General features: G+C 39.6%; 1 long non-coding RNA gene and 1 pseudogene across 4 annotated transcripts in view; one reads left to right on the forward strand and one right to left on the reverse strand.

Moving 5' to 3' along the window:
* LOC309622530 overlaps positions 1 to 16,546 on the forward strand; it is a 159,599-nt gene that overhangs the window by 91,451 nt on the left and 51,602 nt on the right. The window lies entirely within an intron of this gene.
* On the reverse strand, positions 13,490 to 14,460 carry LOC309623068 (protein RER1 pseudogene; annotated as a pseudogene). The gene has a single exon. The product of its transcript is annotated as a protein RER1 pseudogene (transcript).

A 16,546-nucleotide genomic window follows, 5' to 3' on the forward strand; every position in this document is an offset into this window, starting at 1 on the left:
TCAACAAAGTTTTGACATGATTCAATTTATATTTTATAAAGATTATTGGATACTATATGGAGAATAGACTGTAAGAGTGGCATGGTTAGAAACAGACACATTTAGGAGGCCTTGGCAATAGAATAGGTGACAGATGACAATGATTTCAACTAGGGTGTTAGAAGTATTAAGAAGTAGTTGGTTAGGAATAAGTATTGAAGGTAGAGCTTATGGGATTTATTGATGGATTAAATGTGGGATATGCAAGGAAGAGAACCTATTATGACAATAAATTTTGTAGCATAAACAACCGAAATCATGAACATGCCATTTATTGAAATGAAGAAGACTGGAGGAAGTCACAGGTTTTGAGGGTAGAAGAGGAATCAAGAGTTTGCATTTGGGCAAGTTAAATTTGAGATGCCTTTCAGATATCAGGGTGAACATGTTAAATAGGTATTGTATGTATGACTCTGGAGTTCAGGGGGAGATTAGTGATAGTGATTAAAATTTGAATAATTGTACATAGATGGTATTTAAAGCCATGGCATTGGATGAGATTACCTAGATGGTGAGTGTTAATAGAGAATAGAAGCAAAGAGCCTTGAAGAACACCCTAGAACCTTCCAATGATTCAAGTTTCGAAATCTAAGTAGGTACCAGTGAGAAAGGAAGAGAATAACAGATAAATGGTATCCCAAGAGTCGTACAAAGAAAGTGTTTCAAAACCATGTTGACCACTGACTTTGAAAACATGGAGATCATTGGTAATAGTAACAAAAGCAATTACAGTTTTAGAGATGTATGTCAAGAAATAATGGAAAGGGAGGAAGTGGAGACTACTTTTTCAAGAAGATTCATGTTAAAGGAAGCAGACAAATGAGAATAGAGCTGAAGGGAGCTATGGGGTCAAGGTATTTCTTTCAAGTTGATAGATATTAATGCATAATTGTATGTGGATGGGAAGGACTTAGTGTAAATTGATGATGTAGGGGAAAGAAGGGAAATTTGTACCTTAAACAGGTGAGAACCTCACATTAAATAGATGAGAAAAGATGATACAATGCAAAAATGGTTGGGTTGGCATTAGATGGAATTTACACCCCCATTTAGGGTATGGGTGGAAGTCAGAGTACAAGAGTACAAAAAGATAGGGGGATGTATTATATTGAGTGATGTATTCATTTACTCACTCATTCATTCATTTATTCATTTATTTATCTAACAAATATTTAATAGATGTTTATGTCTTAGGCACTTTTTCCAGGTGTTGGGGATGTAGTATTATAATAATCGTTACAAATTCTGCATTCTGTTTCTCTTGAGTGGGGGCATAATAAAGGAAATAAATACATAAAATACATAGTATGGTATATTGTACAAATGACATGGATAAATTCTAACTTAAAAAACTTTTTGATTAATTAAATAAATTAATTTGTAGGCATATGTTTGGTTATGACCATTATTGTAATCTGTTTTTGAGATAATCATGTTAATTAAATAGGGAAAAAATTATAGTAAGCTTGTGGCAACCAAGGCAGTGCCCAGTCAATATTCAATCCATGGATAACGTACCTACAAATGGCCTCCTTCGTCCTGTATTTCCTAGTTTCACAGGACACTATTGGAGTCTCCAAGAGAATCTGAAGCTTTATATTTTTTTAGTTCAGAAGTGAAATAAAGGAAGAACCTGTGACGAGTAGGAATGGTTTAGGAGAACTGAGGACAGACTTTCAAAATAGCAGGTATGAGGTTTTTGACCTGACTAGCTGTTTGATGTTTTGGTTTTTATTTTACTTTTTAATATGCCCGAATCTAATAAAGATTTGTTTGGGTTAAAAATGAAAATAACTCATGTGTACATTAGTGAGGTCAGAACACCCAGTGAAAATTAGGCAAATTGAGAATACTGCATATTGGAACAGAAATATCTTTATGTCAGGAGCCACAAATCCTGGAATTTGTATCCAGTTCTGCTATTATCTGTCTATGTAACATTGCACAAATCCTTTCAATTCATTGAGCCTTACTTTCCCTATCTAAACAACATAAGTAAAGGTGTCTGCCTTGTTTAACTCAAAAGGCCGTTAACTTCTTTTAACCACAAAGATCAGTATATTATGCACATTTTAAAATATATGAGGAAATTGAGTCTTAGGTCAAACAACTCGTCTAAGATCACATAGCTCATACGTTAAGACAGATATTGAACCCAGCCTTCTCTGATTCTAAAACCTAAGCTATTAACACGTTCTGCGGTATCCAGCAAGCACAGACACTCAACTGAGATCAAGAGGCTTTGAAAATGCTTGGTAAATAGCTTTATTCTCATGTCTTCTTTAGCATTCACTGTTGGTTGGTTTCAGAAGAGGGGTAAAAGAAAAAAATCTCTTCAAACAATTTAACCAGGCGGCCAATATTTCCTTCTCCTCTGGAAGCTGCCTTGCCTTGCTTTGAATTGCTTCATTCGCCTGCTTTGCAGGCCACATGTAACGGGGGACTAACATCCAGTGGTTGATTACTAATTTCCTGTAAGTTAAATGGGAAAGCTGAGTAATAAGTATTTTTTCTTTTCTGATTATACAAACATGTATGGGTTTATGCTGGGTATAGGTTAGGGCATAGCAGTGCACTTAAAGTTTGCAAATATGCATTTACAAATCAGCTTGCCGCCAAAGTTGCTTGTATTTGTGACACATCTAATGCTCTTCTGCTCAGCAGCAATGTTACAGATGAACTTGAAAGACAGCAGTGGTATTTTTATGCAAATATGCCATGAAATGTCTTTGCTAAATAGGCAATTCCTTCCGTAGCAAGGTTTATTTGCAGTGATATAATTTAGAAGTGTCCCCGATGACAACCTTTTGAGCCATATTAGTTAAATGATAGAACATCTACAGTGTTAAATCTACAGCAATATATTATAATGGGAAAAAAATGCCTGAGCAGCAGGGAGCCTTTAATACAGAACTCCATAGGCCACTTAAATAGTGTAATCTGGCTTTCAAGTGGAGCATTCTAAAGAATCTCTATGAACCTTGCTTTGGGGTTTCAGAGGATTGGAATGATATTGAGGACAAAGCTCTGTTCTGGATCTACCTGTCATTGAAACGCTCATGCTGCTCTTCTACAAAGCCAGGTGGGATCATTTTTCTAGGAAACATCAATTACTTCTGCTTTTGCTCAGAAATGGCACAGTTATTTTTAGATATATTTTCCACTGGTCTACAAAGTATTACAATTGCCATAAAATATTGGGTAGTATCATAATGGTGTAAGGATCCCTGAGCAAAATATGCCTCCCCATGATATTACCTTACTTATCTTTGAAAAACAGCAGGATTATATGTTTTATAACTCCCTGTGCAACTAGCAAGGCGTCAATATGGATGGCAAATGAATGAGTTAGAATTTTACAGATTTCCAATGTACTTAATTCAAAGATATTTTCTTTTCTGAGGGTCAGTTTGTGGAATTTATGATTTGAAATAGCCTTATTTGAATAAAATGAACCAGGTTCTTCTAGGGGCTAATCAAATTCTGGATAGTAAATGAGCTACCTTCAGAAGTTGCATTAACACAGCAGTAGCTTAATAAATTATACTCTGCTGATTTGACTTCCACTGGTACTTAATTTACAAGTGGAGATGATCCTGGTGTATGGAGAATCTAGCTTATCATGAACTAGTTACTTGTTCTGATGCACAGGATATATCCAGCCAAGAGATTTGAAATCTAGTTTTGTAAAAAATATAAACAGAGTTTTGTGAGGGTTAACTCTTGACTGAAGAATTAATACCTAGAATCATGACAGCTTTTCTTTCTTGGAATTTCTTCAGTTTACCTTCCATGATAATGTCTATGATATACAGAAAATGAATTGTGTCATTATAGCCTCTTTTTTAAAAAAATTAATTAATTAATTAATTTGTGGCTGTGTTGGGTCTTCGTTTCTGTGCGAGGGCTTTCTCTAGTTGCGGCGAGCGGGGGCCACTCTTCATCGCGGTGCGCGGACCTCTCACTGTCGCGGCCTCTCTTGTTGCAGAGCACAGGCTCCAGACGCGCAGGCTCAGTAATTGTGGCTCACGGGCTTAGTTGCTCCGCGGCATGTGGGATCTTCCCAGACCAGGGCTCGAACCCGTGTCCCCTGCATTGGCAGGCAGATTCTCAACCACTGCGCCACCAGGGAAGCCCTATAGCCTCTTTTTAAAAAAAAAATAAATTTATTTATTTATTTATTTTTGGCCGCGTTGGATCTTCGTTGGCGTATGGGCTTTCTCTGGTTGCGGCGAGCGGGGGCTACTCTTTGTTGCGGGGCGCAGGTTTCTCATTGCAGTGGCTTCTCTTGTTGCGGAGCACGGGCTGTAGACGTGCGGGCTTCAGTAGTTGTGGCACACGGGCTCAGTAGTTGTGGGTCGTGGGCTCTAGAGCGCAGGCTCAGTAGTTGTGGCTCATGAGCTTAGTTGCTCCGCGGCATGTGGGATCTTCCCGGACCAGGGCTCGAACCCATGTCCCCTGCACTGGCAGGCAGATTCTTAACCACTGCACCACCAGGGAAGTCCCATGTCATTATAGCCTCTTAAGGAAAAGTTTCCCCAGTTGCTCCCTCAGCCGTCTTCCATATACTGGGTACAGTTTAAGACCATATACTATAATAAGAAGTAAAACATTTTGGTCTTTTATTTAAATAAAAACTATATTATAAATTACAGTCTTTGAAAGTTCATCTATTCATCCATCTATACATTCAGTCTCCACCAATCTATTAATCAATTTATTGTTTTATTCATTAAATCAATAAAGAACTCTCACTGTAATATTTTTGTAGTCTCCTAGGCTTTGAAAATATTCAAACCAAAAGAGACATAGACCATAAAAACTACTAAATCTCATCTTCAACAGACATATTTGCTAATAGTAACTTGCCTCAGTCAGTTAGACTTGGCCAGCTGTCCCTGCTGAATGCCTAGCTAAGGTGGGTTACTATTCTTCCCTAAAGATTCCTGTTGGCAAGCTCATGTAGGTACTCTACATTTGTATGGTGGCTGAGTGCACTGTCCCTAACCTTTGGATAAACAGAGGATTTTGGTTTCCAAGGCTGTCAGTGTTTCACCTGTTAAGTACACACATATCCTCTCTTTCTGAAAACCGTAGAATTTATGTTTAGAATTCAACACCAACAAACAAGGGTAGAGTTCTCATGTCAAACTGAAAATATCGCTAACACACTTTGGCAGAGAGATGGTGACATTTAAGTCACTTTTTATTAGTCTTTTTAATAGGGCCTTCTAACCTCTATCCCTAAATCACTCTGACTCTCTTGGTGTCTCCATTTTTAATAGGAAAAGACATTGCAAGAAATGTAAAATTAATTCTAATTCTCCAACTTAGGTTGTGAATTGCATTTAAGTGTATGGATGCAATTTACTATATCAATTCACTTATATACTTCAGTTCACTGAGTGGGGGATTTTAAAGTCCTTTTAGTTTTATTTAAGTGCACCAGGATACATGAGTCAAAAGTCTGAATCCAAGATTCTAAAGATGGTACTAGGAGAAAGCAGATGTTGATATCAATTGCTCTTTAATTTCAGGAGACAGTTTTCCTTTCAGCTGATGTGAAGCAGCTCATGTTCACTAATGGGTCTGGTTTAGACCCTTCAAGAGATGTTTATTATCATTGTCTGGGCTTAGGAAATGATTTGAGACAGTTGATTTCAAAGCTCCATCAAGTTCTCATGCTGCAGAGTAACATCTGATCATTTGATGTGGTCCTTTCAGGCAAAGGACAAATAAAGTGAAAAAAAGAGATTTTATTTCATCTACCCATATGATGTGTGAACTTCAACTTGCTATCATACTGAATTGTGTTCCTTCAGTATGAAGGAACTTGACAAAAGCTTTTAAATTCAGGTGACCTGAGGGGGGGATATGCCTTAATTTGCAAATTGGTTGAACAGATAGTGAATGAGAATCATGGAAGTGTTTTGGATATTTTATATGTTTTTAATTAAGGGGAATTCTTCATAGATGTAGATGTTACAAGCCAGCTGGTATAGTGTAGAATGGTGGATTTCTGTATTCGGCCTGGAACTTCATGTTTCAGTTTGTGCAAAACTCCAGGATATCCACCAGAAATGTTTAGCAATTCACTGCTTCTGGAGGCCAAATAATTTTCCAGAGGATTAATACCTCAAACATCTTGAATTGATGACTTGGACTTTTTAGAGATGAAGATCTTATTTCTTTTAGCTGTTGATTTTCAAAGGCACGTTCTTTCTGGCTCTGGATAATTTTTCAATAACAAGGAGGACTTACATATATGGAAGTCTATAGAAGACTTACACATAATCTTTAAAAAGTTGGGCCATTTAGAAACATGATCATTTGCATTTTTTCTTTTTTGAACGCTTAACCCCTAAATTATTGTTTTTCACAGAGAAGGGCTTTGGGATTTATGATTTTTTTCTTTTCCTTCAAAACTGAAACACACTCTTGTTTTTAGCATATAGCTTCTAAGGTAATGAAGAACACACCAGTACATTAAAGCAAATGTGTGTCAAACCCCAGGGAAAACAGATGTCATGCATGCAGTATTTCCTCGAGACATCTGAAATCCAGCATAATTGTTCTTCAGTCTGTTTTCTAAGTATATGAAACAATGGGGAGTGTACATAAATCCTTCTATATTAGAATTTAAGAAATATTTCAACTGGAGAAGTTCAAAGTTTGCACTTGATAAATCAAGATACCAAGAGCTTAAAATTAGGAAACCCAGAATTGTAAATGTGTATATTCCCACTGGTTATTCCACAACTCTACATTCCCCCACTGATTTTCATAATCTGTGATGAAGTATAAGCCTGAAGCTCATTTGTAAGTCAAGTCCATCATTTTGTGAACATTTTAAACAGTATGCTCAAATGTGAAAGATCATAAACTTAATGCAGCTTTTCTAATCTTAAGTAAAATTTATTAGCTGTTATAAATTAAGAAGGCTTGGCAGTCAGCAATAAATCTGGACCCGTGAAAGGTCCAAATATAAGAAAATCATTCATAGTATATTTACAAAAGTGTGTTAGCATGTGTGCGTATGTGTCAGTCCTTCTGTGTGTGTGTAGAATTTAGCATTTGTTGGATAGAAAAAAATATAAATGCCCACGTGGAGGTAGATTCACAACTTCTCTAGCCTCATTTAAATTTAGATACCGAAAACCTTTAACTTGTAGGCTCATTTCTGTCCAGGTTTGAGCAGAGAGAACTAAGACTGAAAGAGAACTATGAGCTAGCTCTCTGCCATCGGGGGAACTTGGCACTAGTCTTACTGTCCTGCGTCAGTCCCATGCACTACCTACCAAGCTGCAGCCACATCTCCTGATCTGGTTGTGCTGCTTCCATGACTGTGCTTACTTTCCCAGGTGTCACTCAGTTCTGTTTGCTGGAATAGGGTCCTGCCACAAACCCCAGGCCAATTGGCTGTAGGCTTACCTCTTGGATAGCTCTTACCATTCCTCTTCCTGTCTCTCCTGTTGAGCATAAGCTACGGCATGCTTCCCATGCATGGCCTCTTGTATATAAACACCAGTCCCGAATACATCTGAGATCGTGATGCTCTCCTAGGCATAACATTTTGGTTCCTCAAGGGCTTACAGCTAAATGAATCTTCGTAAGCTTGACTCAACACAGTTCCCGTTTACATAACTTTTCATGTGAACCCATCATTGAGCTCCCAGCATGCCTTGTGGCAAGGCTACACAGGTGTGACAAAACCCACATTAAATAGGAAAGCTTACAAACATTTGGCTTCCAAAGCAAAATTCTTACTAGGGTTATTGGGATCAATATTCCTCTATGAAGCCTTTGTTCTGTGTATAAGGTTTAGTTGAGATATACTACTCAGAAAGCCTTTTAGTAATGAACATTTGCTCTCCGCTCTTTGGGCACTGAAAAGATCAGATAATGGGCGAGAAGCAGGTGTTTTTCTAGCATCTGGAAAAAAAGCAAATAGTGAGTATTTCATGATGCAACGTCTCTAATTAAAACAGCAGAGATTTTAACAAGGTTTTGCTCTTTTTCTCTCTCAAAGTAAGTCAGGTGTTATCTAGTCTAAAATGCCTAGACCTGCATGTCTTCTACACGTCTCTTGTCTGGCCAAATACCAACTAGATAACTAATTATTTTTCATTATTAACCTGCTTACATTGTACCAGATTGACTTACATTTTAAGGTGCTAATAATGCTTAATACTTATAACTGGTTCATTTTTGTTTTGCATATATATATGAAAGAATGAATCATCTGATGCTGTAAAATTAGTTCCTTTTAATATAAGCTGCTAATAATCGGCACATTTATTTAAATGGAGATACATCCCTTTCACTGTAGACATTTATGATATTTTATATGTAAAAATGAAAATCCAGCAAAAACAAAAAAGCATATCCTATGATATTGTAAATGAAAGATACTTTTTGAAACCCATTTATATGGTTCTTTACCAGAAAAAAAAAAAAGGGAAATACAAGTTTGAGGGATAATACTTTTATTTCAGTAAAACTGACCACTTTTTTTGTGGAAATAAAGCTGTAAAATAATTCTTCTAATTTAGGGTCATGTATTTGACACCTCTGAAATAGTCTACTGGACAGTATTCAATTAACTTGGGTCCTCAAACTTGCTGTCTGATGAACATTGAGAACAAGTAATTTAATACTATTTTTTTTTCCCTGCAGAGGTTTTAGAAATCTATCACTAATGCTGGAGAGTGGGAATATATGCTCTTCGAAAGCAATGTCTTCTTTTTAAGTGTGGACAAAATTGGCTCAGGTAACATAAGAGCCCAAAGAGTAATACCCTAGAATTCAGAAGTTGACCTGTGCTTGAAAAATCCCAAGACATAAGTTTATGCTTCTTTTTACAAGAGTTCAGTGTTGCAATTTCGTCGTAACCTTGTGTATGTTCTCCCTGTCACTGACTGGTGTTGAGGATCTGACTTACTGCAGAGAGATGCAATTTATGGATTCTCTTGGTATTCTCATGGTTTTCAATTCTTACTTATTACTTGTGAATTTTATCTTCCTTTAGCTTGTCTGTAAACTCTGTTACTCTCTGTATAGTCCTGTTGCCAGTGTAGGGTAGAGAACATCATGTGTGAGTTGGCATTATGATTCTCCACACTGATGGTGTAAGTGATTTTCATATTCTAGGAGAATCGGATCAGAAAACGTGAATTCATTTGATCAAAGCAGTAGACGTCCTTTCTCCTAAGTGTCCATCCCCTCCTTACTCCCTATTCCCACACCAGAAGTTGAATGGCCTTAAGCAAAGTGGCGAGGAAGGTGGGAAGAGTGCCTTCCCAGTATCCAGTTATTTCTCTCTTGTATGTGACCTCTAGTTCTACTCAGTTTTACACAGTTCTTTATACAGAAGTATATTTTACTTTATTTAAATTTTTTTATAACTGTCAACATTAATTATCTTAATTTTTTCCTGAAGGACACCCTAGACAAATAGGACAATGGAAACCCTCTTTAATTTTCTTCTGAGGTTGCTATATTTGTGTACAGTGACCTTGGAGGATGGCCCAGCTTGACTGAGGAAAGCTTTCTAAGAGGACTTTGTATGGAGAGGGGGCTGGCATAAAGAGTGGGGAGGGCAAGAGCAACATCGAACTCCCTCTTTTCCCTTTTCTCCGTTCTTGCGCCCCCTTGATGGTCCTTCCTGCCTGCAGAGAAGCCAGACACCCATCCCTACAGATGTGTTCACGTTGGGATTGGGCTTGGAGGAGGATGGGAGGTATGACATGAGAGAAGGTGAGTGAAAGGAGGACTTTTTAATATGCAGATTGCTTGAACGCCGTCATGCTAGCCTTTTTTACTGGCCTCTACCAAATTTTCTGGTCAGCAAGTATATCGAGGAAAGCAGTTTAACAAATTAATCTGCAGAACTTTTTTTTTTGTTTTGGTCACTGCCTCTAGATCAAGCCACACTGTAGCCTAGAAGCAAGAACGTGGAGATACTTCTGATGAGGCCTGGAGATGCCCTGGTGGGCTTTCTCTAGTTGCGGCGAGCGGGGGCTACTCTTCGTTGCGGTGCGTGGGCTTCTCATTGCAGTGGCTTCTCTTGTTGTGGAGCACGGGCTCTAGGCACGCAGGCTTCAGTAGTTGTGGCACGTGGGCTCAGCAGTCGTGGCTCACGGGCTCCAGAGTACAGGCTCAGCAGTTGTGGAGCACGGGCTTAGTTGCTCCACGGCCCGTGGGATCTTCTTGGACCAGGGCTCGAACCCGTGTCTCCCGCATTGGCAGGTGGATTCCTAACCACTGCGCCACCAGGGAAGCCCCCCTGGTGGTCTCTTAACTCAGGCTGAATCTACATGAAGCCAGTGAATTAGCTATATAATGTGGTTGCCTTTCTTTCTTATTTGTTATTTAAACATAGTGCAAAGACCATCCTGGGTAACATATATTTTAGTATATGTGAAGAGCATATAGATATTTCAATCCATGCTCTAAAGAGACTCACTCTTAAAGTATTGCTGTCCTCTAAAATGAGGCCAAAAGGTACCCCAATAACAAGTTGCAGAGCACATATTCCTCTCATACTTATTCAGTTAGATTTTTGTTGAGGGTCATTTGAGGCAACCACAAAATTAGGCAAAGAAGAAAGAGGACCGTAGACAGAACAAGTGTTAGGAATTTTACGGTGACTTCAAAAGCCAGAAATCTTGGATGTTTGATTTTTAATTTGTTGAACATTTTATCACTTTGATTTAATGTGCCAATGCTTTGTATTATTTTCATTTAATAGTTTAGTGTGATTTCATAGTATAATTCTCTCAATACATCTATTATAAGTTCTCATTCCTAATACAGAATTCGGTCTTTGTCATTAGTGTGGCTGTTCACTTGGAGGGGGTCTCCTGATTCACTCACTGTGTAGGAAAGGTTTTGTTTTCAGTCTATTGGCTGCTTACAGGAACTGTCCGGGCTCATTGATATCCTAGCAAAACACACCCTGTTGGCTCTTATTGCTTAAATATTCCCACTTCTAAAATTACCACTACACCACTGGGGGGGTGAATGAATACACGATTACAATTTCAATTTGACAGTTTTAAAGGAAATGGCATAGGGATTTAATTAGACCCTCTCTATGTGCTTCATTGATTCTCAGATGGGTTTTCATTCTAGCATAAGCAGATGTGGGTTCTAACGTAGAACTTAGATTCTCTTGTACCTTATGGGTTATTCAAACCAGTAAAACAGCCAACAGTTAGTTGCCTGAATATGCAAAATCCAAAAGCAAACTGGTTTGGGAATGTTGAGGGGTAGTTTTCTTTCACTTCCTTTCCTTTATGAAATAGGAAGATTGAAGTCATCAGGAAAATAATGATTTTTGTGGCTCCTGATCTTTATGCTGTATAATGAAGAAGGAAATTAGGCTACGGTGAAATATTTTCACTTGGGCAATAACAGAAACTTCTTGACATTATTAGAAAAGAAATATTATAATTATTTCTTTTTTTTTTGAGCTAAACAAAATGCCCAACTGGAGAAAGATATGAAAACCATTGTTAAAATTAGTTACTGGAGATTTTAAGAGGGAAACTTATTATAACCCTTTGAAGATTTTCTTTGAAATGTATTTTTTCTTAAAATGAGTATAATATGCATTCTCAGTTTAGAAATCCCAATGTTTCTCCCAACAGATGCATTGTTAAATTTTCTAAAAATTCAGTTTGGATAGAAATGTACAGTAGCAAGAAAATAATTGAAGTCGACCACAGATGTCTGAGAGGGCATGCCACCACCCATTGGCATGGCTGTATAGTAGAGAGTGCCATCGTAGACTCCATGGTGTATCAGTTGAGAAATACATGTTGGTAACTGTCTGGTTTCCTATGTCATCAGGCACGCCACACCAGGACCCTCATAGAGGCAGGGCTGTGACTCCTTCGTGTAGTCTTGAACCTATTTTCACCAAGCCTTCCAGTCTTCATCCTTCCAGCCTCTGACCTTATGTTTAGTCTTCCTCATGTGGACCCCATTATCATTTTGTCTGCCTTTTCAAATCACTCCTCTTGCCTCAACTTTTCTTCTCCATTTCCTTTGGCCTCACTGTGTTGGGTTACCCTGGGTCCTGTCAAGCTCTAGGCTACTACCAACCATGTATTATAATTCCTCACCCATGGTGCCCCACAGAGTTTGTCCATTAGTTTTATTCCCTGAAGGGAACCTAGTGAGAAAGTGGTGTCATTTACTTTCATATAGAAAGTGTCATGTCATATTGTGCTGAGGTGGAAGACACAGAGAGGAGAGAGAAAATTATCAGGCAGAAATGATATATACCTACTAGCAGGTTGTATATGTAGATATATGTTATATTTATTTAAATGTTTACAGCATTTAATGCTTAAACTTTTCTCTCTGTTTTTATTTTTTATTTATTTATTTTTTTAAGTCTCTATTGAATTTGTTACAATATTGCTTCTGTTTTATGTCTTGGTTTTTTGGCTGCAAGCCATGTGGGATCTTAGCTCCCCGACCAGAGATTGAATCAGCACCCCCTGCATTGGAAGGTGAAGTCTTAACCACTGGACTGCCAGTGAAGTCCCTTCTCTCTCTTTTTAAATTTCACTGGCATGCATGCAGTAATTGAGTTTTATAGAAAAAGTTTAAAATTATAATACTTATAGTAAGATCTCCAAATTTTAACTATTTGCTTCTTAATCTATCCGCTAGAGCTTATGGTGTGCTTTCTGAAAACTATTAAAGAAACTTTGTCTCTTTGTATTCTATTTTCTAAAAAGTTGGACAACAATTAACAATTAAAAATGAACCTCTTGATTATAACTTGCGATCTGTGTTACATGTATTACCTTAGAGTAAATATATACATGTAAGGATGGGATAAAGTATATATGAATGAATATATGAAATGAATATGTGAAACATTTCATTTGTTATCTGGAAGTCCTGTTTTTCTTTTTCTTTTTTTTTTATGAGTATTGGTTTTTATCACATCAAAAAAGTTGACATGCAGGTCAGAGTTGTTTCCCCGTAGAAAGTGGGAAGCCATGTGTTAAAAGCCACGGAACTGGCTGCTCCTGCCAGGTGTCTCTGAAAAGGGGCTGCTGCATGAGAACACGTTTAAGTTAAAACAGCCCTTCACGTATCAAAGAAATGTGTCAAGATAACCTCAAACAATTAAAATATAATACATATTTATAATTCCAGGCCCTCAGAAGCAATCATGGTAGTTAAGAACAAAGTTTTGAGTCATTATGCTAGAGGCCAACTCAACACATCTCTAGTGAGATGAAATTCGGAAACTGGCCTTACAGCCCTGAGTTACTAAAGAATCTCTTCCACGCGCCGGACTGATGGGCGAGCATCCTCCGTGTGTCCGGCGGGGCCAGGCGAGCGTCCTGGGAGGCGGCAACTGGGCGTCCTGCCTCCTTCCGCGAGCCTGGCCCTGCCGACCCCACCCCCGCCCCCCAGCCCACCCGGCTGTCCGCCCGGCCTTCGCCCTGCAAGGCCAGCGTCTGGATGCCTGACCGGCACTGGAAAATAAATCAACGCGATTCTGTTTAAATGTAAGTTTCTTCAAGAACCTGATATCTCAGTTACAAATAATTGAAGCTCCTTTTTAAAAAGAAAATAACTCCCTTGTAATCAACTACTTTATGTGAGGAAAGAAGGCGCCGTCACAGCAACTCGTGGCCGTCCAGGGCCCGCGGAGGGCGGCCGCGTCTAGCTGGCGAACGTCTTGCCTGTATCCTCCTTCCCCTTGTATGTCTTCTTGCCGTGCATGAACGGGATGTACCGGTACTCGATCATGTGCTTTATTTGCCTCTTCATCGTGATACAGAAGAGCATGATGAAGTACATCACCAGGATGGGCCAGAACATCGGGACGTTGAATGCCTCAAAGAAGGTGCAGACCATGGCCACCAGGATGCCCTTGGTCACCACGTGCCAGGATTTAAACTCTGGGAGCCTTCGAATGGAGGACTGGAATTCATTCTGTTTGGTTGGTAGCGAGGGGCCATCGTCTGAATCTTCCATTAAGGAAGGATCCACTTTTGGAGAAAGGAAAGCTATAAGGAGATTTAGATGGTGGATTCCCAAGGCGTAGGTCACGATGTACCAACCTGGCAGCAGGTAAACTCGGATCATGTAGATGAAGCTCAGGCCCAGCGTCACCACCCATCGCACAGCCGTGTATGGAGTAGACTTGTCCAGCCAGGCCTGATAGACCTGTCCAAGACTTGTGAAAAATCTGTACACCACGGAAGGTTTCCCATGGACGGAATCTCCCACACTGTCACCTTCGGACCTGCTGGCGGTCCACTGCCGCCAAGCGCGGTTTCCTGAGGGCCGCGGGAAGGAGGACGTGGGTGGCGGCCACGCGGGCGCTTCGCTCGGTCTGGGAAGAGGCAGCCGAGCACCTGGAAGTCCTGTTTTTCTTTTTTTAATAAATTTATTTATTTTATTTATTTATTTTTGGCTGTGTTGGGTCTTCATTGCTGGGCGTGGGCTTTCTCTAGTTGCGGCAAGCAGGGGCTACTCTCCGTTGCGGTGCCCGGGCTTCTCACTGCGGTGGCCTCTCCTGTTGCGGAGCACGGGCTCTAGGCACGCGGGCTTCAGTAGTTGTGGCACGCGGGCTCAGTAGTTACGGCTCGCGGGCTCTAGAGCGCAGGCTCAGTAGTTGTGGCGCACGGGCTTAGTTGCTCCGCGGCATGTGGGATCTTCCCGGACCAGGGCTCGAACCCGTGTCCCCCGCATTGGCGGGCGGATTCTTAACCACTGTGCCACCAAAGAAGCCCCTGTTTTTCTTAATCCTTGATATATCTTATATATTGAGTAGTTCTAAGGTAGAAATTGCTGACATTATGTACTCTACTGTTTTAAACTTTTTTTCCTAGAAAATATTTTATTAAAAAATATATGTTATGTCCTATCGTGAGGTTTTGAGACTTATGCATTCATGTGTAGGTATGTTCTGCCTTTGTTTGGTGGCATCTACTTGAAGTAGGTAGAAGGTATGATTCTATTTATATAGCAGTGGTCTTTGCAACTAATGTTAAACATAAGGAGGCATTAGGATATGTCACTGGGATAAGCCACTCTGACTTGTCACTTGTAAGGTGTGCCCTCCAAGTATCACAGTTTAGGAAAAAAAAAAGGAAAGAAGTAACAAAGGCCAAACAGTACAGTAGCACATTCATATTATAAAGCAATGATAACAATCACAGCTACAGAATATTTTACAATATAAAAGGCTTTTTTTCCTTTACATCCATCAAGTGAGGTGGGTCACACAACTATTAATCGTCATCAATATAAGTGAGAAGTTGAGGTACAAATATAGTGATTTGTCCAAGACCATTTGATCAGTTGTTAAATTCTGCAGAGCCTTGAACCTGGCTCTTTGACTCTTAGATGATGGACCATAGGTAATCTAAGAAGATGCAGAAAATGACATTAGAATGATCCAGAAGGCCTTCAGACCTTTGGATCCTTGAATGACTCACTTGAATTAACTTAAAAGAATGTGCCAGTCCTCCTCCTTTTCCCTCCCCTGTGAGCTTCTGTATTCTGGTCCTACCTCTCCCTCCCCTCCTCTGCCATCTCATATAGACAGAACCACAAACGGGGAGGAACTTGATGAAGTCTCCAGGAACAGGGCTTGACTCCATGGCTAGGCCTCCCTGGAAACGCTTCGTAGAACCTAAAAGCCTTAGCCAAATCTAGGGAATTAACCCAAAGATACTGCAAATGAAATCTCTAAAACCTGCATTCTGGCTCTAGGTTTGCCCGCCCCGGTCTCCACTGGGCAACCACTGACCAGGACATTTTAAACCGACTTTTGTGACTATCCACCTCGGGCATTTGATGCTCTCTGAGCTAACTGTTTGGAAACTGAGGGAAGGAACCACTCTGGACTTCATGGAATATTCTGCCTGTGGTATTTGGGCATAAACAGGGTTGATAATTTTCCTGCATCATGAAAAGTCCTCTCTGAAATAATCATAGAACTATTTTATCATGAGTTTGTAACTGCTAAGCTCTGAAAAGGCCAACATGGAATTTTAGGGCACCTTTATCTTCTTCTGCCAAATTTCTCACCCTGCTGGAAGATGCCTGAAATTCCAATTTATTTCTTCAGTTTAAGATTTTGTTTCCCGTTCACATGCAAACGGAAAGATAGCAAGTTCAAATGCTATTCATCACAACTTAGTTTTAATAGGTCTCCTCTCCCTCCCTCCCTCCCTCCCTCCTTTCTTCCTTCCTTCTTTCCTTCCTTCCTCCTTTATTTTCATGTAGCTCACATTTATTGTACACATACTGTGTTCTAGATACAGTGCTGAATTAGCAATGTTTAAAGAAAAGTGCTAAAATCCTGACACTTCTGGGCTTAAATCCTTGCTTGCCACTTACAAAACTGTAGAGCCACGGAGAAGTAACTCAATCCTCAAGCACCTTTCACTTTCACATCTTAAAATGGCAATGTTAATACTAATGCCTACCAAATACAGTTGCTAAGAATATATAAGATAGC

Source organism: Balaenoptera borealis (genome assembly GCF_965194805.1).
Source record: "Balaenoptera borealis genome assembly, chromosome: 2".
Classification (NCBI taxonomy): domain Eukaryota; kingdom Metazoa; phylum Chordata; class Mammalia; order Artiodactyla; family Balaenopteridae; genus Balaenoptera; species Balaenoptera borealis.